General features: G+C 38.6%; 1 protein-coding gene and 1 long non-coding RNA gene across 2 annotated transcripts in view; both read left to right on the top strand.

The window, feature by feature from the left end:
• LOC126706966 (ankyrin repeat-containing protein ITN1-like) overlaps positions 1–26,572 on the top strand; it is a 223,625-nt gene that overhangs the window by 177,948 nt on the left and 19,105 nt on the right. The window lies entirely within an intron of this gene.
• Positions 15,546–19,268, top strand: LOC126706972 (uncharacterized). Its single transcript, XR_007648780.1, has 3 exons — positions 15,546–15,601; positions 18,876–18,953; positions 19,196–19,268. It is a non-coding gene; the product is annotated as an uncharacterized LOC126706972 (long non-coding RNA).

Below are 26,572 nucleotides of genomic sequence, written 5' to 3' on the forward strand. Positions count from 1 at the left end.
AGGCATGCGACTGGAACACTCCTTCAGACTGGGGTTCAAAGCCTCGAACAACGAAGCCGAATATGAAGCCCTGCTGGCCGGACTGAGGGCAGTATTGCATCTGGGCGCCAAGGACGTGGAAATCTACTCGGACTCTCGGCTGGTTGTTTGTCAGATCACTGGGGACTTCGAGGCTCGGGATCCCCGAATGAAAGCTTATCTAAGAACGGCAAAGCAAATTATCGGTCAGTTTGGAACGGTGAAGATATCCCAGGTAGCCCGGTCACAAAACAGGCATGCTGACTCTCTTGCCACGTTAGCCTCATCTGCTACCGAGGACACCCCGAGGCTTATCACGATTGAACTTGTAAGGGAGCCAAGCATCTGTGTGAAGACGGCTCTCGACCAGGCCGGAGTAGAAGTCGCTCAGGTGGCGATGGCCGGATCATGCTGGATGAACCCGATCATAGATTTTCTTTCCGAGGATAAAGTTCCTGAGGATGAGGCCGAGGCCAACAAGATTCGACGAATGGCTCCCAGGTACTGGTTATCTTCGGACCGAAAGTTGTACAGAAGGTCCTTCGCGGGCCCTTACCTCTTGTGCCTGCATCCTGAAAGAGTGAAGGAGCTTCTAACCGAGCTACATGAAGGAGTATGCGGCGGTCATGCTGGGGGACGATCTTTAGCACACAGAGCAATGACGCAGGGGTTTTGGTGGCCACAGATGCAGAAGGACGCCGCCGAATACGTTCGGGGGTGCGAGCAATGTCAAAAGCACGCCCCAATGATCCATCAGCCGGCAGGACATCTAAATCCTGTCAGCAGCCCGTGGCCATTTGCACAATGGGGGCTTGACATCCTCGGGCCGTTCCCCCGAGCAACGGGGAACCGCCGTTTTGTACTGGTGGCTGTGGATTACTTCACAAAGTGGGTTGAAGCTGAAGCCTTGGCCAATATCCGGGATACTGACGTGAAAAAGTTTGTGTGGAAAAACATAGTTACAAGGTTTGGGGTGCCGAATTCACTAGTGACAGATAACGGGCTACAATTCGACAGCAACGCTTTTCGGACTTTCTGCAGCGAGCTCGGCATCAAGAACAAGTATTCAACCCCGGCATACCCCCAAAGCAACGGCCAAGCTGAAGCAGTAAACAAGACTATTTTGAACGGGCTCAAGAGAAGGTTGGATGGAGCGAAAGGAAGATGGGCAGAAGAACTACCCAGTGTTTTATGGGCCTACCGCACGACCCCCAGGAGATCCACGGGGGAAACCCCATTTTCTCTGGCATACGGGGCAGAAGCAGTGATACCAACCGAGGTGAGTTTATGCAGTGCACGGGTCGCTGGGTTTGACCCCGTACAGAACGCCGACCTTATGATGGAGCATTTGGATTGGCTAGAAGAGTGCAGGGAGGCCGCGACCGTACGTCTTGCTGAGTATCAGCAGAAGCTGGCGCAAAGGTACAACCGAAATGTAAAGACCAGGGAATTCAGTGCCGGGGAATTAGTGTTAAGAAGGGTAGTGGGGCACATGCGGGACATGGCTGCAGGGAAGCTTGCTCAGAGTTGGGAGGGACCGTACAGAGTCACAGCCGTCGCAGGTTCAGGGGCCTACCACTTGGAGGACCTGGATGAGAGGCCGCTCCCCCGACCATGGAACGCCAACAATCTAAAGAAATTCTACACGTAACCATCAATGTAAGCCAAAACTTGTATTCTGTTAAGATTATGAGCATGATGAACTTTTTTGTCTGTGTTGTTTTCTTTTTGACCCTGTAACCACACCAAGAGAATCGCCAATAAAGCCTAAGGACAGAAACCTGACCCTCGGCTCGATCAACATCGCCGAGCAGGTGAAAACCTTACGAATAAATCCTAAGGACAGAAACCTGACCCTCGGCTCGATCAACATCGCCGAGCAGGTGAAAACCTTACGAATAAATCCTAAGGACAGAAACCTGACTCTCGGCTCGATCAACATCGCCGAGCAGTTGAAAACCTTACGAATAAAACCTAAGGACAGAAACCTGACCCTCGGCTCGATCAACATCGCCGAGCAGGTGAAAACCTTACGAATAAAACCTAAGGACAGAAAACTGACCCTCGGCTCGATCAACATCGCCGAGCAGGTGAAAACCTTACGAATAAAACCTAAGGACAGAAACCTGACCCTCGGCTCGATCAACATCGCCGAGCAGGTGAAAACCTTACGAATAAAACCTAAGGACAGAAACTTGACCCTCGGCTCGATCAACATCGCCGAACAGGTGAAAACCTTACGAATAAATCCTAAGGACAGAAACTTGAAACTCGGCTCGATCAACATCGCCGAGCAGGTAAAAACCCTACGAAGAAATCCTAAGCACGGAAACCTGATCCTCGGCTCGATCAATATCGCCGAACGGGTGAGAACCTTACAATCAAATCTATAAGGACGAAAGCACAATCCTCGATTAAACCAAACCCTGATAAAAACCTAACCTTTTTTTTAAAACTAAGTCCAATAGCGCTCTCAAAATTCTCACAGCGCCGCACAACAGGTTTTCGGGGGTACCATTCTATTAAGCGGCCATAGCACTGGTATAATTCAAGCAAAACACAATACAAAGATAATCTCATTCAACAAATTAGAACGGAAGCAGAAAACGGACTACTGATTAAACAGGTAAAAGAAATTGTTCAATCACCACATCCCGGTGACATGGGCAAATAAAACCGACAAACTAAAGCAATTGTTCAATCACCACATCCCGGTGACATAGGCAAATAAAACAAAATAAAGATAAACTAACAAGTAAAAATAAAATCAGCTGGGAGGTTGAATCGGTGTTGGCACTTCCTGCTGGACGGTCAGAGGAAAAGGCTGGCCCTCACCAAGAAGCTCCTGCACGGTAGGTATGCTCGTGGCCTCCATATCCTCGGGCTCGGCGTGAGAGTCGATTTGCTCAACCAACTCCCTCATACTGGCCGTCTCCTCCTCGTCAAAAGCAGCCGGGGCGTTCTGGACGGCAGGTACAGGGTTCGGAAATGGAATCTGGCCGGGGTCTCTCAGCGGCGAGTCTTCAGGAACTCCCATTGCTTGAAGAGCAGCAAACCACCCGGCCTCGAAACCCATATGCCGAGCCCGAGCCACCACCGGCTCTGCAGAGTTCTCGGCATCGGCGAAGCCTACGTCGTACCACTTTTGCTCCGCGGCCGCCAAGCCTGCCCTGAGATCAGCTATCTCGTCGGCATGAGAAGTGTTAAGGCTGAGGGCTTCGGCCAGTTTGAGTTCCGTCTCATTTTGCCTGGCCAGGAGGTCAGTACACCTCTGTTCGGCCGATGCTCGGAACTTCTCCGCGGCAGCAGCCTTCTTCTCGGCAGCCTCAGCAATCTTGGCCTTTTCCTTAGCCGTTTTTACTGCTGCCTCCCGCGCTCCCTTCTCGCGCTCATTTTCCTCATCAAGCTCCCGTGCCCGGGCAGCCACAATGTGAGCCAGTTGAGCGGCCTAGCAAGCGCGAAGGTTAGCAAAGTGACAAAAGGAAATCTACAGGTGACAAAAGGAAATCTACATGGAGCAAATGGACAAAAGAATTACCGCGATGGCGTGCCACTCTAACCGGCGCCCCACGGACTCCTCGGACCCATCATCAAAGGCGTGCACGTCCTCGGGAAGTTGGAGAGCTCCGGCCAAGGTTTGGGCAATACGGCCGCCCTCGCCCTTATCCCACATCCGAACAGAGGCCGTCGATGGCAATGGCTTGCCGTCCAGAAGGAACTTTGGCTCCCACGCTGGAGCCACTTGGGAGGAGGACGCGCCCCCCGTGCCGGCTTCGGTCTGCGGCTCGCGGATGACAATCCCCCCTGTTGGTCGGGGAGGAGTCTTGGCAGCGGCGTCCCCCGGGGCCGTGGAATGTTGCTCGGTTACTTTCTGTTTCTTCCGGGCACGTCCTGACTGCGAGGGGGGAGGAGGTTGAGAAACTGGACCCCGACCCTGAGTAGGCGGGGGCTGGTTGGTCGGCCGGGCACCAGGCACGAACCTGTCAAGGGTCATTACTCTCCTTGCCACCATTCTTGCACCGGGCTGGATCGCTTCAGCTAGCAGGTTAGCCGCGTCTGTCACTTGCTGTTGATACTCGGCGGGTGGATCCTCGGGATGGGGCTGCTCTTGGGCTTGGTCCCCTTGTTGTATAGCTTCGTGAGCTCTCTCTCTAAGGCGCCGGGATACCTGTTCCGCGGAATCGTCTCGAAGGGGAACTAGTTCGTCCGCGGCAGTGAACCGCCGACCAAATTCCCTCGCTTCCCAGGTTGTAAGCTTCGGCGGCAAGAAATTCACGTACCGGACGTCTATGTACGAGAGCAGGGGGCTGTCAACTATCAACGCCTGCTTGAAAGGTTGCCAAGTAGAGTAAACCGGTTCCACGCCGAGGATCAGGTGTGAGGCCCGGAGTTGCCCGTCCCAATGCACGTAGATCTCAGAACGAAGGACGAAGTTTAGGTCCCTGACGTGGACGGCTCTGAGGTCCTAAGCAAACACTTTGCCGTCTGCAAAAGAACAGATAACGCGTTAGCTTTTAACAATAAAAGATTTTCTTTTACTCAAACAACTATAAGAAGGGGAGGGTACGAACCCACTTCACGCCGTGTGAGGGGGCAAGGGATCTCCCCGGCAAACCAATTGCCGCGCACCCTGACAAACTCCCCGGCGGAGTTCCTGTTCGAATCGGGTAGGCACGATATCAGCCGTACCCGAGCATCCCTTGTCTTTAAGTAGTAATTTGTGGATTTTCTCCCACAGAGGCTGTACATTTGGTTAATATCATGGTGGTCTAGTTGTAAGTTAAAGGTATGGTTCAACTGGCCGACACAACTAACTACCCGGTAAAAATTGGGGGGAAGCTGGTCGGGGCACAGCCCATAGTAGGTGAGTGTGCTTATCAGGAGGGGATCTACCGGGAACCTAACCCCATCTTCTAAGATGGACATCAAAGGAAAGAAGGCTGTACCCTGCCCTCGGTGGAGTTCCATATCACTCTCATGGCAGTAAGCCACGTCCACGTCACTGGGGATACTAAATTTACTCCTAAAGGTGGCCAAAGCAGCCGGGGTATCTAGAAGGTAAGAATAACCCATCTATAAAGCCTAAAACTACAAGAATAAACTCAAAGAAACAAAGCTGAAGGAACAGGAAGGGGAAGAAAGACTTACTTTGGGTTCTAAGGAGGAAAAGAACGCTGAGCAAGCAAGCACACAGAAATGTGGTCGGCAGAGAGTAGGCACTAAGGATCAGAGGCGAAGGAAAAATGGAGTGACGTTTGGAGAAGAACTATTTATAGAGCCAGGAGAAATGGGGAAAGAAGAAACGCTTGATCAAGCAATAAATGGGCACAGCGAACGAGCGACCCAGCAAATGCCAAGCGTAACCGATTTGCGCGCCGCTTCGGTTCACGAACCGTCAGGCAATAATGACGACTGCGCCTGGCGCCGCGAAACGGCGCGTCTTTTGAGATGACTATTAATGAGAAGTGACAGCCAGAAGTCCCAGACTAAAAGATTCCCGAGGTCAAAAGGCCCAGGCAGCTCCTTGATTCTCCTCGGCGACCGAGTATGAATCAAGGGGGGGCTATTGTACGGCACCGAGCTCCCAAAGCCCATACTGGCCTTGGGCCCAGACCCATCTGGGCCCCGGGCCTAAGCCCATACCGGCCTTGGGCGCAGGCCCAGCAGAAAGTTCCAGTTACCTTATGCCCTTCTTGAAACTGCCTTAGAGCCAAAAACAAGTTTTGGGTATTAAGTTCCCGGGGTTGACCGGTTAATATTTCCCGGTAGAGCGCATGAGTCAATACCCGGGAAGGTCATGATATGCACGGGAACGTGAGTTGCCGAACATAATCGGTGAAAATGGAGCCAAGTTCCAAGATCATAAATGCTGCACCGCCCTTTCACCTAAACAACCACTTTAACCAGATAATACTGGACCTTCAATAGCACTAACGGTGAATGTAATCATGATCTCCCCACTAACCTTGGCTATAAATAGAGGAAAGTTGGGAGAAGAAGGGGGTCAGAAAAATTGAGAGAAAATAGTCAAGGAGACAGTATCAACTGAGTGTCGCTTTGAGTCCCTCTGCCGAGAACGACCCATTGTAGGAAATCCTTAAACCCACTACAAATAAATTGTGAGCCCAAGTAATCTAAGGCCCAGGATTCTTGTACTTGGTTCTTACAATACCTTTCTTTGAGCTTTTGCTAGGAGGATTTTTTCTTTCTCTTAGAATAGTCTTCTTCAAAGCTTTCTTCTTTCTAACAGTCAACACAAACACAAACATCCCACCATATGTGATCGGAGGCTGATTTCCCTTCGTAACAAGGCTTTCCATCTTCTCGAAATGCTTTGATCTGAAGTCCTTCTCCACAGGCATAAGATACTGGTTGGAGCATAGCAATTTGAGTTGAGAAAACTGTGACATCCTTCTTTTCTAATTGTGCCATCAAGAATTTTGTTTCTACATCACCATTTACTTTTCTGATAAAGAGAGGATCTTTAGACTGGATTGGTCTAGTTGCTTGATGAAACATCTCATATTTCGTACTCCATGATTTTGGGAAAAGAGACATCACCTGGTCCTTGTTGAGTTGCCTTAGGACAAAGGTACACATGGGTGTCATTCCCGGATCAACTTGAATCAGCAACGCCTCATTGGATTGGGCTATGTCTGGAACCGCCATGTCAAAAGCATGATTTTGAAGTCTATAAGCTAGCTGATAGTGGCATTCGGGGCTTGTAGTTTAGCAATACACCAGGAATACATGCTAAAGCCCTAGATAATTGCTAAATTTGTGGCAAGAATTATAGGAAGGCTAAGAGAGTGGTGGATCAATCTAGGAGAATACAGGTAAAGACAAGCAGCTCGGTGCAACACGTTGGAAGATTTTTTCACAATTGTCCATAATGAATTTCTTGGCTCTGTAACTCATTACACGGAGGTAGCACGAGAAGAATTCCTCTTGATGAAATGTTGCTTGTTTGAAAGGAAAGATTTGGAAAAGCATTTTGACAGAATGTAAAGGAGATATTATACTTTTAATGGTATGGATGATGTTAATGCCAAGCATACTTTTCTCAACTCCCTTCCAAAACCATTGGGAGATGAAACTCTTCGCATGATGAATCTCCAAAAAATAACTCTACAACAAGCTTCCTTGGGAGAAATTTATCAACATGTGCTTATTGCCCTGGAAAAGCTCTGCAATCAGAGGAAATTTCTTTCCAAAATTGACAAGGTCCATAGCAAACTCAAAGACAACTGCAGGAGAAAAGATTTGCAGATAAAGTGCTATGAGAAAAATTGTGCCTGCCCACAGAAAAAAAGATATCATTTCAAAAAATATTTTGGAAAGAAAAGACATTATGCGGGAAAAAGGAAAAACACTTTCAGAAAGAAGAAATGGAATTTTCTTAGGAGGAAGCAGTTTAAAGGAAAAACTTTGAAAGCTTGCTTTGTATGCAGGAGACCAGGCCATTTTGCTAAAAATTGCCCAAAAAAAGAAAAAGCAGCAAAACTCCTTGAACAAGCCCAGATTCATGCAGACGATGTTCTTTTCTCAGATATAGAGTCACTTTTTTCCTTGAATGATGAATACTCCCCTCAAGCCTTGGCAGTTGTAGCTTATTCTACCTCGGAAGAAGACTCAAAACCAGACAGTGAATATGATTCAGACCTAGAAATCCAAACCATCTACACATCCCAACCAATAATAGCCCCCTTGACCAACCCAACCCCTATAGCCCAAGTGCACCTTCTCCTTGATACATACTTTAGACCTATTCCGATGATAGCCTTATTTGACACAGGAGGAGCATTGTCCAGGAAGTACAATCTCATAAAGATAAGTAGAGTTGGTTGAAGGCTATGCATGAAGAGATGAATTCTTTGAATAAGAATAAGACTTATGACTTGTTGGAACTTCCTAAAGGCAAAAAGGTATTAAGAAACAAATGGGTGTTCAAGTTGAAGATAGATGGTGACAAGTTAGCGAAGTATAAAGCTCGATTGGTGGTCAAGGGTTTCAGTCAGAAACAAGGAATTGACTTTGATGAGATATTTTCTCCAGTAGTCAAGATGAGTTCCATTTGGGTAGTTTTAGGATTAGTAGCTAGCTTGGATCTTGAGCTTGAGCAACTTGATGTGAAGACTGCTTTTCTTCATGGTGATTTGAAAGAAGAAATCTACATGGATCAACTGGAGGGATTCAAAGCAAAAGGGAAAGAACATATGGTTTGCAATTTAAAGAAGAGTTTTGCATGGCTTGAAGCAAGCTCCAAGACAGTAATACAAGAAGTTTGACTCATTCATGGTGGGTCACAGGTACACAAGGACAAATGCAGATCATTGTGTGTATGTTAGAAAATTTCCCAATAGTAAATTTGTTATTCTTCTACTATACGTAGATGATATGTTGATAGTAGGACAAGATGCAGGAGTGATTGAAAATTTGAAGAAGGACTTGTTCAAGTCATTTGATATGAAAAATTTGGATCTAGCAAGAAAAATTTTGGGTATGCAGATTCTACGTGATAGGAAAGCTAAGAAGCTATAGTTATCATAAGAGAAATATATTGAGCGGGTTCTTGAAAGGTTCAATATAAAGCATGCCAAGCTAGTCAGTACACCTCTTGGTGCTCATTTCAAGCTAAGAAAGAAATCTTGTTCTTCATCCAAGAAATAGAAAAAAGACATAGCATTAACTATTTATTCCTCAGCAGTTGGGAGTTTGATGCATGTTATGGTTTGCACATGACCAGATATTACTCATGCAGTTGGTGTTGTTAGCAGGTTCATGGTTAATCCTGGTAAAGATCATTAGGAAGTGGTGAGGTGGATTTTCAGGTATTTGAGAGGTAGCTCTAAATTGTGCTTGACTTTTGGTGATTCTAAACCAATTTGGGAGGGTTATGTAGATGCAGATTGAGCAGGTGACCTTGATGGTAGGAAATCTACATCGAGGTATTTATTTACTTTTGAAGGGGGAGTTGTATCATGGCAGTCAAGATTGCAAAATTGTGTTGCCTTATCTACAACTAAAGCTGAGTATATTGCAACTAATGAAGCAGGTAAAAAGATGCTTTGGTTGAAATAGTTTCTCCAAGAATTGGGTTTGAAGCAAGATGGGTATGTAGTTAATTGTGATAGTCAAAGTGCTATAGACTTGAGCAAAAATTCTATGTACCATTCACACTCGAAGCACATTGAGGTGAGATACCATTGGTTGAAACTAGTTGTTGAACAATAGTTATTTGAATTAGAGAAGATTCACACAGATAAAAATCCAACTAACATGTTGACCAAGGTTATTTCCAAAGAGAAGCTAAAGCTATATGTCGGGTTGGCCGGCATGAATTCTGATTGAAGACTTGGGTTGAAGATCTCCTTCATTAGTGTGCTGGAGGGGGAGATTATTGTGTGCATGTGACACCCTTTGGATTCCAGCACACATTTGTCAAAGCTCATTTATGAGCTTGTTCCAAAAGTCTTCAAAGCTCATTTATTAAGAAATTGACCAAAGCATGGGAGAGGTCTGACTTCTCTTGATGAGAAGTGATGCAAGGCGTGTGGGACACGCTAAAGGAAAAGAAAAGAAGGGAAAAAAAAAAAAGGCTAAGGCCATTTGGCCTTGTGGAGAGCTGAAGAAAATAGAGAAAGCCATTTGGCCATTTTGGTGTAAGTTCCAGAGAGAGCAAGAAACACAGAAAAGAGAGAGCTTTAGCTTGAGAGGTCTAGTCCGAAAAGATAGAGAGAAACACAGTGAGAGTGAAAAAGAAAAATGAGACATTTTTCTTTACTCAAGTTACACACAAGGAAGATAAATTGGTGGAGTTTCTCACGGAGTTTTTGAGTGCTACAACCATGGAGAGTTGGAGTATTTAGAGGAAGATTTGCTACTGGCTTTGTGGTGAGATGGTATTTACTCCTTGAGATTTATTTGTTGTATATCTAATTTATTGTGGACTCAAGTTTAGCATAAATTTGATAGTTGTAATCTTTATTTCATAATAGATATTTTTCGGAGCTGCCCCGTGGTTTTTCCTTCTATACCGGAGGGTTTTCCACATAAGATTTGGTGTTCTTGTATGGTTGTGTTTATGTGGTGCTTGCTGGAATTTTTTTTGTTTCCATAATATTGCTATTGCTTGGCAGATATATTTTTAATTCACACATAGACATTGAGGGGATTAGAATTTTTCCCCAACAGTTTTTTTTTTTTTTTTCCCATTACTTCAATTGAATAATTATAATGAATATATGTGTGCAATTTATAATTGTTGTTTTTTATGATGAACTCATTAGTAATAAAGTTCTATAATATTTATACTATAACACAAATACAATATTTTCCAAAATCATTTTACATAAAACATTATAACAAAATTATCCGTGCATGGGACTGATAACTTACTAGTATAATATAATTAGGCATTCATTTGCTATTCATGTTCGGTCAAAAAGGAGATAATTGCACTAGTACCAAGCTAAAATGGAGATCTGATGTGTGTGTGCCATATATTTTATACATAAATTGACTCTACAATCCTCTTCTCTTTCCACCTATCCAATCTACCTTGCGAGAAATATTTTATCAAAAGCTAAAAATTATGTTCCTTTGTACAGTTACGACCAAAAAAGCTTTTTTAGCAGTAATCTTCCCGGTATCTATAGTTCATGAAGTGAGCAAGCGTATAGATTCAGCAATGCCCCGCACTGTTTGACAAACATCGAACTCCATTACCTTCATACTCTCAGCCATCATGTTTTTGTCCTTTAGCAAATAAGATTAATTACATGTTCAAGCTTGCCTTATTTTCTTGTTGAATAGACTCAAGTTGGTTCACAAGTTACTTAGTTTGTCCATTGATTCTTGCTTGTCCTCCCTACTCCATAGCTTGTGACATTAGAGCTTGTTTAGCATGAAAACTAAGTGATATCACTCATTTTTCATGATCCATCATCCAAAACAAGTGGATCCCACAAATGACAAAGTGTTTGGCTTGGTTTTAGATGATTGTTTCTATCACTCAAAAACTCAAAATTTTGAGTTTGGATGATGGAAACTGAAAACACAATTTTGGTGTTTTTAGATGTTTGAGTTATGAGTTTAATGAAAGTTTGGTAATAAAATACAATTAGTGGACCCACAGTCAGACCACACATGTGCTCCACCACACTTTTTCTCTTTTTCTTGTTCACTTTTTATCTCCCAACGTACTAAAGTGATGTCTGATGCTTTCTTCTGGCCAAAATGGGAAATTAACTCTGATTTTCAAACAATATAATTAGTAGGCACTGTTTTCAAACTATATTTTTTACTAACATCTCGAGTTTAAGAGAGTCGATTTTGGGCCTATAAATCAAGTCTTTGGGACTCGATTTCCATGGTCTGATCACGTCTGATGTGGCATTTTTTCCATGTGGCGACCACTTGAAAATTGAGTTTCTAAGACTCAATTTATAAGCACCCTGCATATTCAGTTCACTTTCACACGCACAGTTTCACTGTCACACACAAAAACTCAAACACCTCTCTCTCTCTCTCTCTCTCTCTCTCTCTCTCTCTCTCTCTCTCTCTCTCTCTCTCTCTCTCTCTCTCTCTCTCTCTCTCTCTCTAAATGGGCGAATCTAGCTTTCAAAGATGAAGATCACCGGCACTCGCAGGTCCACTCCACGCCGAGCGACTTGGAACTCAATCTAGCCAGGCAATGCAAGACCTAGGCTGCACCACCCAGGCCGCGTGATCTGGGTCTTTCTTTCTCTCTCTGATCTAATGGGTTTTTTTTTTTTTTTTTTTTTTTAATCTGGATTATAGGTGGTTGTTGGGGTTAGTGATTTAAAGAATAAATTGATTCTCTAAGCGTCGATATATAAATTGAGTTTCTAAAACTCGATTTCCAGGTGGATAAAGTGCCACCTCAAATCTGATTAGAATATAAAAACCGACTCTCAAAGACTCAATTTATAGCCCAAAATCGATTTTTTTGACTCGAGATGCTAGTAAAAAATATAGTTTGAAAACGTGGCCTACTAATTATAATGTTTGAAAATCAGGGTTAATTTCCCGTTTTGGCCCTTTCTTCTTCTTTTTTCTTTTACTTCTTTCTTTTTCTTTCCTTTTTTTCTCTTTTGTTTCTTTTCTTCTTCAAGTTGGGTTTTTGCTTAGTTTCTTCTTCTTTTCTTTTTTCTTTTCTTTCTTTCTTTCTTCTTCACCCTGGTTTCTTCTCTTAGCTACTTCTTCTTCTTCTTTTTCTTTTTTTCTTCATGCGGTGATGGCAGAGATGGCTGAGTTTGTGGGTTTTATGGGGTAATTTGTTGTGGTGTTTTTTTTTTTTTTTTTTTTTTTTTTTCCTTAGCTTCTTCTTATTCTTTATTTCTTTCTCATTTTATTTTTATATCTAAGAGTTTGTTATGGTGTTGAAGATTTTGGTGGTGTGAATGGATCTTGGATGGGTTTGATTTTTTGTGATTTGCACAGTGGTGGGTTTGTGGGTTGTCAATGGTGGTGGAGGCGGGGTTAGCTAGGAATCACATTATCTAATCCTTGAGGAGTGAGAGGCCAAAAATGAAGGGAGAAAGGGCTTCAATGTTACCATTTAGATTTGCACAGTGTTACTGTTCTGATCTGCAGAGAATGTGGGCTCCACCATTTTGTCAAAATTTTGAGTCAGGCACTGAGACATGCAACCATGATTTGGAACCAAACAAAAATTGGATGGAGTTAAAGAAAAACTAGAGATAGAGATATGAGATATGAGACATGAAAACTAAGTTTGAGTGATGAGAAATGAGATATGAAAACTTAGTATTAAGTTAGAAGCAAACCAAACAGGCCCTACATCTCCGCAATGTCAGGAACCATCCACAGTGCCAATATCTTTCCATCTTCTAATCAATTTGAACCTCCAAATCAATGACAAGAGCCTTGTTTTAAATCCATCAACCCAATCATTTATCTTTGCTCGCAATTTGGAAGAGAGAGAGAGAGAGATGATTGCTTAAAAATGAGTCTTTGTTTTTTTGAATCTTGGATGTCATTAATACATTAGCATGCACCAAACAATTTATTTACAAAGCTTTTGGTAGAAATGAGTATTAATATTACCATTATTAATTAATGATAGTATTCAATTAATTATGTTAACACGTGGCGAACTTTTATTGGTGGAGTATAGAGTGGAGCAAGAAAAATGGGACAGAAGATTTGAATTCAATAAAGCATGGCCACCTAAAACCCCCAAGTAGAAAAAGGCCTCCAAAGTTTAACCAATATAGTTATTTCTTTCATTGTAATAATATTAATTAAACCCAAATACTTACCAATAAATAAAATAATAATTTTTTTATCAAATGAAAAACAAGAGAGAGAGAGAGAGAGAGAATACTACGTCCACAATATTTTTTCACAACAAATCTTAAATGTGAGGTGAGTTCATACTAGAACTAGCAAGTTATAATAACTTTAACACCTAGAATTTGTTGTGAAAAAATTATAAATGTAGAACTTCTTAAAAAAAAAAAGAACAAAAGAAAAAAGCAATACACAGAAAATTTCACAACAATTTTCACAATAGTTAAGTTAGCAAAATTTTACTAGTTCTAATCTAAGTTTACCACTAATATCACATTTTTACTTACGGTTATCAATCTGTCACATCAATATGTGTACAATGTTTTGTCAATTTTTTTATGTCTAAAGACTTTCTAAAAAAAAAAAATTCTACATAGTTAATTAATAATTTTACATCTAAAACATGATAATAGATCAAGTTTAAGTAATATTTAATTAAAAAAATTATATTTAAATATATAAAATACTTCAATTCAGTTTTTGTCAAATAGTCCCAAATGCACGTTCTAAAGAGTAAGGGATGTGATTAAAAAAAAAAAAGAAGAAAAAAAAAAAAGATGAAAAAGAAAAAGAGAGAAAGGAAGGAAAGTGTTGTATAACTTGTATTGGATTGGTAAGTGGTAACGATTCGCTGACAGATATGAAAGATTCTGGCGTGTTACTACAGAAACCTAAGGAAGTCGATAACATTGGTTCAAAATGGATCAGAAAAGAAGGGTGGACAAGTACTTTAACTAATTAAACCTTCTTTCCTCTTTAATGTTCCCCTCATTTCGATGAAATCAACTTCTAAGTGGGCTCAACCTGACTTCCATTTAGGCATTTCCTATAAAATGATCATTTTTTTATTTTTCGGCCCTCTTTTTTTTTCTTCATCCGGCTTTAATCCACCTACTTTTTTTTTAGAAGGAAATCCACCTACTTTAAGAAGGTAGACATTTTTTTTTTTTTTTTTTTTTTGGGGAGAGAAGATGGTAGACAACTAAACTAAACTAAAACTAACTAAGCTTTTTGCTTTTTTGCTTTAAAAAAAAAAAAATTTATTTTAAGAAAAGGTAGCATAATTGCATTAAACCAAAGAAAAGCTCGGAATCATCCGAGCAAAAGATATCAGAGTTATTTTTCCTCTTTAATATTCCCTTCATTTCGGTGAAATTTACTTTTAGCTGGTCACCCATTTACTCTTATATCTTTTCTTTCTTTTTCTTTTCTTTTTTTCTTTTTTTTTTTTTTCTCCCCTCTGCTCTTCTTCTTCTATTTTAATTTTTTAATCTAGGTGATAAGTTGTTAGGGTTCTAATTTGAACCTATCATTAAAGTTACTTTTTTGTTTATCAGTAACAGTTAGTAACAATTTGTCCACTTAGAATTTATTATGAAAGTGTAATAAAAATGTTGTCAATATGTCATTTTTTTTAAATAAAAAAAAAAATGCTAAAGAGTATTTCAAGTTTTTACTATGTAAAACTTACAAATAGATGTGATAATAAATATGATTAATAGATTTCAACCAACTTATAAATGTATATTTGAATTATCTCGTCGTGATTCATAACACATCATTTTGTAAGTTCAATATAATAAAATTTGTACTTCTAGTAGTACTTTTTTCTTTTTTCTTCACCCGGACTTTAATTCACCTACTTTTCTTTTTGTAATGATATGCACTTACTTTTTTAGTCTAAAAAAAATTTTAACAATGATTAAAGTAACAAGTTGTTATTGGTAGAAGAAAAAAAAAAAAAAAAAAAAAAGAAGGTGAAATCAAGGATAGATTTAATTGAGAATCATTAAAAGCTTGTCAAAATTTCACTGTTTTGAAAAATATTGTAATAAGAGAAATGCTATGTCTACAACATTTCTACAACATTTTTACAACAAATCCTAAGTGGCAAGTTGTTACTGGTTGTTTTTGTTGGGGCAAAAAAGTAATCTTAGTGTTAGTTTTAAATTTGAACCAATAACAACTAACCACCCATGATTTGTTGTAAAAATGTTGTAGACGTTGCATCTCTCTTGTAATAATTATTGTATCAGTAGCATTGTTTAAGATCTAGAGACAAAGAATTTCACAAAAAAGGCTAGTGAAATCGGACGGTTCTTAAAAAATAATATCCGTCCAATTTATAAGCTCATACGGGTACATTCTTTGAAGTCCAAGCTCAGTGAGCCACTCAAAACAAATACAACAGCAACAGCAACAGCAACAGCAACAGCAACGTCTACATCAACAGCAGCAAAGCCAGGTATCTCCAAAATCCTTCCACCTATTTCTATTTCTATTTCCTTCATCACTCACACTCACACTCACACTCACACACATCAACACTTATGACGACGTGCCACAATCCCCCAAACACGATATATTAGCTCATTGTCAATAATAATTAAGCTTATATATGGTCATATATATATATATATATATATATATATACGTTATTATAGTCCAATTGATGCAAAGTGAGATAAGACTACAGATCTGACCACCAAAGCACTTACCATACCAATCATATTTGACGATTAGCAATATATTCCTTCCTCCCAAAGCACCCTTAATTGCTTCTCAATCACATATGACACTAAATTTCCTATATACTCTCTTCCCATTTCCAATTCTATTCAGTTACTAGGAAATTTACATGTAAATATTAAATTTTCTCAAAAAAAAAATGTAAATATTAAATACCCATAATGCCCTTCCAAAGAAAAACTATATTAATGCAATGAGATAATGATGAATGGTATTGGACCTATTGGTATGATAGGATAGGACGTGAATGTGATGGTGAGATTAAATACATGTCTACGCATCTGATTCTCATTCCTGCAAGGTGCACAGCCTCTCTTACAGCTCAGATTTTTTCTTCTCCAACTCTTTCACACTCGTTTCCATGTCATTCATATTTCATATACGCCTTCTTCCTCTCCCATGCTTTGTGCTGAAACTCCTACCAAAAGATCATGCCCGAACCACCCCTATATTATGGCTCCCAAAAAAAAAAAACCATATCGAAACCAAAAAATCACAAAAATAAAAGAAAATTGGATCTTTTCTTTCAAAGTTGTATCTTTTAATTATATGTTTTTAATAAGTGAAACTCAATATTCTTTTTTTTTTTTTTTTGGTTGGTTCCAACTCAATATTCTTTTATGACTTATTATTTGCATTTTTTTTTAATATTTACTTTAACTATTTCCCCTCAAAAAAAAAAAAAAAACTTTAACTATTTATATACTGTAAGGTAAGGATTTTAACATTATAAACTCTTGTAAAAGAAAATGTTGAGCTGCCCCCCTTTTTTTTTTTTTTTTTTTGGTTGAGAAACAGTAAGTTAACTTTCAATAGTTGTAAAAAAGTTAACCATTACAAAGATTCATTTTGAACAATATCAGCAATACAAATAGGGATCTCTTCTAGCCACACGAGTTCAGATCCTAAACCTATAGCACTCCGTACTAACGTATGGGCTCCTTGTTAGCTTCTCGGTTGGTTTGGACAAACTTCCATCTATCCAAAAAGCCTAGCAGAAAGATTTGCTTCTTCAATAAATTAAGACACCCCATGAGGAAAATTTGTCTGAAGGGTCCAGGAGTGCTTTGATAACCTGCCGCGAGTCTCCTTCTATAAAGGCATTTCTGAAGCTAGTTTCTCCTGCAAAACTGATCCTTCTTCTAAATGTAGCTTCTATGCAGAGACGGGTCAACCTGAGGGCTGGGCCTCAGGTGGGGGGCCCGTGCCCCTTGGTTTTTGAAAAAAATTGCTTGGTATACATATATATACAGAAATTTTAAAATCTGTCCCACAATATTTATTCTTGGACCCCCTCCACAAAAACATTACAAATGAACCCATGATAGCCTGGAAAAAATATTTTGGTCCCCTCTTGCCCGTTTGCCACAAGAATAATAAAATAACCTTTTGGACAAACAAAAAAACGCCAACACATCCAATTACAAATCCAGTCTAAACAAACCTTTTTTTTTTTTTTTGGGTTGAGAAAGCGTCTAAACAAACCTAATAGCCCCAATAATAATAATAACCTTAGACAAACCAAAATTAACAACAAAATCAACCATAAAATCGGTCCAAAGACTCAACAAAAAATACACACAAAACCATCATAAAATCACAAATCACAATTTTTACCCATTTAATTCTGTCTTGCTTTCTTTCCCACCTTTGTTGTTCACTATAGTCTAAAGCTTGCTTCCATTTTCTCTATTCTGTCAAACCGGCAATGCTTCACCAGAAGTACTTTTTCCATTACATTCGATCCTCCCAACAAATCTTCATAAATTTGCTTCAATTGCTCCATTGCAACTCCTACGGAGTTCAGATTTTCTATGCAGCTTTGATCTAGTCCGTTTGGTTGGCGTCCGCTTCTGTGTGTGAGATATGTCTATTTCTCCCTCTACGACTCCACATTTGATTTTTTGAGTGAAATGACAAATATCTACCTACCCTACCTCTCTCTTTGGCACAATAGAACTATAAAATTATAAGAGTTTTTTTTTTTTTTTTTTTTTTTTTTCTTTTTAATGCTTTGGCCTCCCTAATTTAGAATCCTGATTCCGTCAACGTTGGTTGTTACATTAAATTGTTGAGCTCCTTATGTTTATCTTACACAAAAGTATTCTATGCATGATGATTTTTTTTTTTTTTTTTTTTTTTTTGTTTCAATCTATGATGTCCGCTTTTAATGAATACACAAAAATATTCAATAATGATATTACATTAAGTATGTCATTATATGCTTTTATTATGAAAAAAGTCTATATGTTATATATATATATATATATATATATATATATATTACTTTTAATAACATATTTTAAATATGTGAATTACATAGGAAGAATAATATGTGGAATTTCCCATTACATGGAAAACCCCTAACATGGGCAAGTCATTAATATGTGAATTATAGTTTTAGGGGTTTTTCATAATATGGGCAAGTTGCTACACTACGAGCCACATACTTCACTTAAATTACAATTTTACTCTAAAACTGTAGGAAAGTTATGGAAAATCCCTAAAATCATGAAAATTTGTGGAAACACATTCCTTATAGGCTGTGAGGTGTCTAACACCCTCCTTATGTGTACCCATGTTTCGAACTCAAGTTTTTTGTTAGAATCATAGTTTTGACCCATACTTAGGACATGAGATTTCTTAACTTTACCTTGATCTATGTCTAGTGGTACTCAATTAGTTATAACTCATAGGTGACCAATCATACTTAAAAATCTCATCTATATCATGAAATTCATTGTTTTCTCTAATTAATTGATCTTCTACAAGAGCATGTAGTGCCTAACTACCTATAATAGGGCATATATGTGTTTGAGTGAAAAACTATTTAGCAGCAATGGCATCCATTGTGGTGCCTCTTGTCTATAGTTCATACTCTACCTCTCATCCCCATTGTCTACCTATCTTAAAAAAAAATCATTTGTATAAATTACAATATCCAAATTTACCAAATATTAATACAAAGATATTGAATTTACGGATTACAGATATGATGCAAACAGATATAGCAGTGGATCTAATTGTGCATATTGAAGAAGACAATCAAAATCAACAGACTTATGAGAGTGAGACTTACGACTCTTAAGTGCTCTATCTTTATCTCTTGTATGCATGCAGTTAGAGCATCTCAAACATATGTGGCAAATGCAAAATTATTTCTAATTTAGGAAGTAAAACTAGAAAACGTTGCTCCAAAAATCTCTCTAAAATGCAAAATGAAAAAAAAAAAAAAAAAACTCATTTTATTAGTTAAAAATATCCAAAGTTACCAAACATCGTTACAAGGATATTGATTTATGGATCACAGATATGATGCAGACAGAAACAGCAGAGGATCTAAGTGGGCATGCTGAACAAGAAAATCAAAATCAACATCAGAATTGTGAGAGTAAGATTGATGACTCTAGATGTTGTTTTTATCTCTTTTATGCATGCAATTTTAGCATTTCCAATAGATGGGGCAAATGCAAAATCCTCTCTAATTTTGGGAGTGAAAGCATAAAATATTACTCCAACAACCTCTTTAAAATGCCAAAAAAAAAAAAAAAAAAAACTAAAAAAACTAACAAAATAAAAATTTAACATAACCCATTAAAATTTTCAATCTATCTCGATGGCTATAAACTCAATTCCTTTTCTCCAATGTCTCTAAACAGAGAATTAAAACATAAAATACATTTTTGTTATCATAAAACTAATCAGATCTTAACAATAAAAACAAAACAAGAGAACAAAAATTAAAGGGATAAAGAAGCCAATTTAACCCAATTGAGCTACATGCACTTGGTGATGGGGAGGAGGATGAGTGATGGTAGAGTGGACGAGTAAGGCAAGTCTTGGTTGATCTCTTAGGTTTTGTGTGTGTGTGCACCCGTGCACATGTGTGTGTGCATACTACACCCAACTACAAAAAGATGGAATTTTAAGAAAGTACGCTACATAAGCTTTCGACTGCAATAAAATTGCAAAAATTGAAGTTTGGGAAGACCTTCAAATAAGTGTAAAGTTGGTATCTTATGTTAGGGTCATTTTTTCTATGTAATTAGCTAATCCTTTAAACAAAAATGCACTTTACTTGTAATTGGGTAGATCTAAGTTGGGTTTAATGTATCGAGAAGTATGTTGTTCAAACATATCAAGTAGTATCATTAAAGACATGAAGGTTGATCCAAGAAACAAGTGAAGAAAAGATATTTCATTAAGTCTCGACACAAACTTGACAGATGCTACTATCAAAGATTAATGGAGAAGCTTGACACAAGCTCGATCTATTGAGATCTACGATTTCAAAATTTCCAAATCTGAAATTCGGCCTATGATGACTTGAATGATTAGGGTTTCTCTTCTTACAACCCTAGTCATATATAAGACTTATTTTAAAAGTCATCATACATGGAAATAAAGACCTAGAACTCATCATTTTGTGCGCCTTAGGGTTTTGTAACCAAGTGCTTTCAGATCTTTATTATTTATGAAGTGAAGAACTTTAAAGCCAACAACAATCATTCAAGTTGGTAAAGTTAGTCACATACTGAGATCTGTGCAAAGGAGTTAGTCACAGATTGGAAATTTATGCAACAAAGGAAAAAAGGCTACTACAATATTAAGTTCAATTGGGTATTGAAGTGAAGATTCAACTATAGGTTGGTATATTGAGATATGCCAGGGTAGTGGTAAGATTTCTCATACTTGTAACCGCTTGATTATTGATTAGTGGATTCTTGTAAATGGTGATCTTAAATTCACCCAGTGGGGGTTTTTGCCTTGTGAGAGGTTTTTCCCATTTGTCAACAAATCATTGTGTCAATTTATTTTCCACTGCATTTAGTTTATTTGGTGATTTGTTGGTGCCTTCACGATTTGCATGTAATTTGACCTAATTAATCAACTTGGATAATTGAATTAATTAACCGTGATCAATCTATTTTTAACCCAACACCTTAAGACTAAAAAAGCTGGATCAAAATTGAGTTAGGAAAAGTTTTAAAAAATAGGAGTTGAAGGTTGTGCTAGTATATATACGTGCACTACATGCTTAGCATAGAGTTGAGCATGATAGTTACATGAAATTATTAAATTCAACATTCCCTCCTCCTTGAGGGTTAAGAAAGAAACTCACAAAAATTTGTCCTAAACACTCTAGCTGGAAACATCCTTCCCTCAATTTCCTTCATCAAAATCAAGCTTCTAAGGATATAATTCTCCTATCCCTTCTCTTCTTGGATTCCCTTGTTATCATGTAGTTATGATATGAATAATTCCTTCTTCTTTTTTTAATATTAGTTTGATGTTTATGAATATGGTTATGCATGGTTTAGTTTAGGATGTGAATTTGGATATGTAGATAGCATGTTAGTCTTTATCCTAAATTGAATATATGCATGCATGCTTAAAATGGATATCAATTGATCTTGCATACTTATATACTTCCATGAGCCTACCCATTTTCAAATGATTTAATTTATTCTTACCCGTTCTTGATTTACATGCCTACCCATTTTTATGTGCTTTGATTAATATGCATACCCATTTTCACATGCTTTGATTTACATGCTCACATTCTTTGATTATATGTTCATCAATTTCTATATGCCTTGATATGTGCTTACCCTTTGTTTGGATGCCATGGTTTATTTTACTAGTTCTCGCATGTATGAATAATGTTCATATGGATATAATCATGAAATTTCATTAGACCCATGCATGTGATAGTTTATTTTGGTTCCATGCGTGTAATGAGATAGTAACTCATGTTAGATATATATATATATATATATATTTTGATGAGATTGATGAAAGCTCATTGTTAGTATTCATGTGAATAAAGATTTATTTACTATGTGATTTATCTCTTTGAAAGTTCATTTGTTAGTATCCATAACCCCGCAATAAATGACTTGATCTAAACTCTAAAGGCATTGTTTAAAATGATTATCATAGTTGTTTTCTAAATACAATTTGATTTGAAGTGGTCTTTCCAAAATTCTCAAAGCTTGTTTTATGGAAGTATTTTTTTAATGGGAAAAGCATTTCTAAAGGATTCCATGAAACCTATTGTTTTAGAAAAAAAAAAAAAAAAAAAAAAAAAGAGGAATTGTCAAAATCCATAGGACATTTTATAAAATTTTATTTACTGGGAAATTCTTTTCCAAAAACCCATGGTACATTCATAAAAATCACTTTCATAAAATTCAGTTCACACATATACACTCACACACATCAACACTCATGACCACATCAGTATATATTATATGAGAAAGATAGAGTTTCTTAAATCTTCTTGAATGGGTTCTTTTTTTGTTGTTTACTTTCTTGTTAAAAAGCTGGCTGAATATTTCCACATATACACTCACACACATCAACACTTATGACCACGTGCCACAATCCCCTAAACACAATATATTAGCTCATTATCAATAATAATTAAGCTTATATGAGGTCATATATGTTTTTTTGGTAAATAGAGGTCATATATGTTACTATAGTACTATTGATGCAAAATGAGATAAGACTACAGATCTGACCACTACCAATCATATTTGACGATTAGCAATATATTCCTTCCTCCCAAAGCACCCTTCATTGCTTCTCAATCACATATGACACTTAATTGCCTATATATGCTTCTCTATGTGAGAGTGCTTTTTCTGTAATACTCAGGCCCAAAGATCCCGGGCCGAATAGTTGTAGTTTGGTAGATCGGGTTTTGATTCACCGCAGCTAAATGGCTATTTAAGAATCAAGTGGTGCACAAGGCATACTTCCTACAATACATATAAACTAACAAACAATGATATTTGTATTGAATAATAAATCAAAACAGCAAAGTAATGCAGAGAACAAAATAATAAAAGCTCAAAGTAATGGTTAGGGATCCTCAAATCAGTAGAAAATATTTCATTGAATTTCCTTTATTATGATTACAGTACACTTACTAAGACGTGATACAAGGTTCAAGCAAGCTCAAAAATTACAGTTTTAAATGGTTATTCTAACCTTTAAGACTTGCAAAGTTTGATTCTTTTTGAATCCGAGTATGTGCTATAATGGCTTTCTCTAGGATACCGGGAAGTAATTTTGCTAATTTTCTCTGAGTTTTTTTTCTCCACAGAATTTTATCAATGATTCTCCCGTCCAAAATTTTTTCCCTCCGTTTCGCAATCCTTTCCCCCCTTTTTATAGTGTTATTCTGGAGTCCCAGAGGAACTATTGATTCCCCTGTTTTGCCCTCTGAGTAACAGAGTATGTATTGTGCCCATCGCCCAGTAGGTTCAGTTTCCCTGTTCTTCATCCTTTCCTTCCTTTTAGTTTTGTTTCTTTGAAAGTCCATGGCTGACTACCTATTTTGGAATATGCTGAGGTCACGCTCTTCACGATCCAACTTTTGGCCGTCCTTCTTCTTTATCTTTTTTCTCAAATGGGCGGAATCCCACTCTACCGGTTTGAAAGTCTTTCACTGCTACTCCTTTTTTTATACTTCTTCATTCTAGTTCCCCGAGGTGCTACCCACTTGCGCTATGAGAAGTCGTTGATTCTTTCCTCTTTTTCTTGCTGACGTGGCCTCTCCTCTGTTTTTTTCTTGTGTTTCTTTTTGTCTTTTTCTTTTGAACTGTCTTAATCTTTTCTTGACTATGCTTACACGCCTGGGGGATCCCGAGCCTTTTGGCAGTCTCTGAGGATCCCGGCTCAACTTTCTTCTTCAATCCTCTGACATGGGCTTCTTTTCCTTTTCTTTCTTCTTTTCTCATAAGCTTATGGGCTTCCCCTTTTTTCTTCTTGATGTTTTTTTGGGCTTCAAGCCTCTTGGGCTTACCATTTCTTCTCTTTTTTCGTGGCCCTTTGCGCTTATTTCTTTGGGCTTGGGTATTGTGACTTTTAGACCTCAACACTCTCTAATTCCAATTTCAATTCCACTCTATTACTATAAGAGTTAGATCCTTTTGTAATGGTACTTTGGATTAGATCCTTTTGTAATGGTACTTTGGATTGAGTAATGTGTTTGAGCTTAGTGAGAGAGTGTAATTAAGTGTATGTGTTTAGCAATTAGTTTGTTTCTCAAAAAAAAAAAAAAAAAAAAAATCCAATTCCAATTCTATTTCCATTACTAGGCAATTTACATGTAAATATTTGTGAGGGTCCTTTTTTGAATAGTGTCCAGGCCCAAGTAGAAGCAAGGATCCTGGGCCTTTTTGTTGTTGTTTTAAGGGACTGGACTTGGTTCACCGTAGCTAAATTGGCTTATTACAAACCAAGTGGTACACAGAGCAAGAATCCTACAATACATACATACTATCTGTGAGAGTGCCTTTTTTGTGACACTCAGGCCCAAGGATCCAGGGCCTAATAAGTGGTTTGGTGAAGCAAGCTTTGACTCACTGCAGCTAACAGGCTGTTTAAGAGTCAAGTAATGTACAGGAGATGCTTCCTACGATACAAGTAAAATGACAAGTAAGGATATTCATATTGAAAGACATGCCAAAACAACAAGGTAAATTAAAAAAAAAAGGATCAACAAAGAGGCACAAAATAATGTTAAAAGGATCCTTAAATTACTGAGATGTATTTCATTAATATGTTCTCTGTTATGGTTACAGAAGGCTCACTAGAACGTGATACAAGGTTCAATCAAGCTCAAAAATTACAGTCTTGAATGGCTATTTCAGCTTTCAAAACTTGCAAAGTTTGATTCTCTTTGAATCCGAGTATGTGCAATAGTGGCTTTCACAGGATACCAGGAAGCGATATTCACTTTTCCCTTAGTGTTTTCTTTCTTTTCACCACAACTTTACTGATAGTTCTTTTTCTCTAAAAATCTTTTTTTTTCACTGTCTTCGTAACCTACCCCTTCCTTTTATAATGAAATTCTGGCCTCCCAGGGGAACCATTGGTTCCCCTGTTTTGTCTTATGGTGAACAGAGCCTGTTCCGTGTCTATCACTCGGCAGGTTCAATTTCCCGTTTTTCTCATTCTTTCCTTCTTTCAGCTTTGATAACTTCGAAAGTCCTTGGTTGGTTACCTTCTTCGGGATGTGCTGAGGTATGTCCTTCTCGGTCTCACCATTTGGCAGTTCCACTTTTCCCCCTTTTTCCCATCTGGGCAGAATCCTATTCTGCCAACTTGAAAGTCGCCTGTTGCCATTCTCTTTTTCGTATTTCTCTGTTCTGGTTCCCCGAGATGCTTTTTGCTTGTGCCATGAGAGGTCGCTCGGTCTTTTGGCGCTTGTGTTTTTTGCTCTATTTCTTATTTTCTTTTCCTGTCCTTTTCTTTTGAGCTATCCTAATCTTCTTTTGACTGTGAGCCTGGAAGGATCTGCGCCTCTTGATGGTTGCTGAGGATCTTGGCTACTTAACCTCTTGTCGTGGGTTTCTTTTTCTTCTCGATGTTTCTTCGTCTAGGCTTCAAGCCTCCTGGGCCTTTTTATTCTTTCGTGGTCCCCTTGCACCTGCTTCTTTGGACTTGGCTTGTTTTTCCTTTTGGGCCTGGCTCACTCTTTTGGGCCTCTCTCACTGTGATCCTTTTAGACCTCAACACTATCAAACAAGAAATATATATGCATGGAACAACAAGAAACAGTAAAGGAGCAATGTGATAAAGGAAGACACAAAATAAACGTTAAGGATCCTTAAAACAATATGAGATATTCCATTACTTTTCTTATTTGTGTATTACAATATGTTCACTAAGACGTGTTACAAGGTCCAAATAAGCTCAAAAATCACAGATTTAGATGATTCTCCAAGCCTCTAAGACTTGCAAAGTTTGAATCTTTTTAAATCCAAGTATGTTCTATAATGACTGTTTGAGGATACCAGGCGGTATTATCATTTCTTTTGCTACTTTGTTTGAGTCTTTAACAGAGTTTTCTCAATGATTCTATTCTAATTCACTATTGCTGAATGCCCCTTCACTGTTGGCTGCTTCCCCTTTTTATAGTGTCATCCTAGGGTTCCGGAAGTTTTCTCAATGATTCTATTCTAATTCACTATTTCTGAATGCCCCTTCACTGTTGGTTGCTTCCCCTTTTTATTGTGTCATCCTAGGGTTCCGGGGTACCAATAATTCCTCTCCTTTGCTCTCCTGTGTACCAGAGCTAATGTTGTGCCAGCAACTTTGGTAGCTGGTCCCTTCCTTATTTTTCATAATTTTCTTCTTTTGGCATTTTTTTCCCAAAGTCTTTTGCTGAATTTCTGTTCTGGGGTTCCGTAGAGAGATGACCTCTAATCTCTCTTCCTTCGAGGCTTCAAAACCTTACCTTTTTCAGACTCAGCTTTTTGGATGTCTTTCCTTTTCTCATTTTTCCTAAGTGAGCCGATTCCATCCCTGCCAGGTTCAAAGTTTTCCCAGATACTTCCTTTCATGGTTCTTCTTTTCTGAGCACCCTAAGGTACCAGCCCCTTGTTCATGAATTGTTAGTCCCCAAGCTTTCTGGTTCCTTTCTGCATCATTGGGTGACTGATAAGGACGAATCTGTTCTTCATTCCTTGTGTCTCTTGGCACTCTTTTTGAGCTGTCTTAATCTTATCCTAGTTTTGCTGCACGTCCCAAGGATCCCGAGTTCCTAGCAGTACCTGGGTATACCAGCCCAGTTCTTATCATTGGACTCCCTAGTGATTTTTTGATCTTGGCGGGCTGGGCCTTTTCTTTCTTCCCTTCGTTTCATGGGTCCTAAGGCCTATCCATTCGT

This window comes from Quercus robur, chromosome 11, assembly GCF_932294415.1.
Source record: "Quercus robur chromosome 11, dhQueRobu3.1, whole genome shotgun sequence".
NCBI lineage: Eukaryota > Viridiplantae > Streptophyta > Magnoliopsida > Fagales > Fagaceae > Quercus > Quercus robur.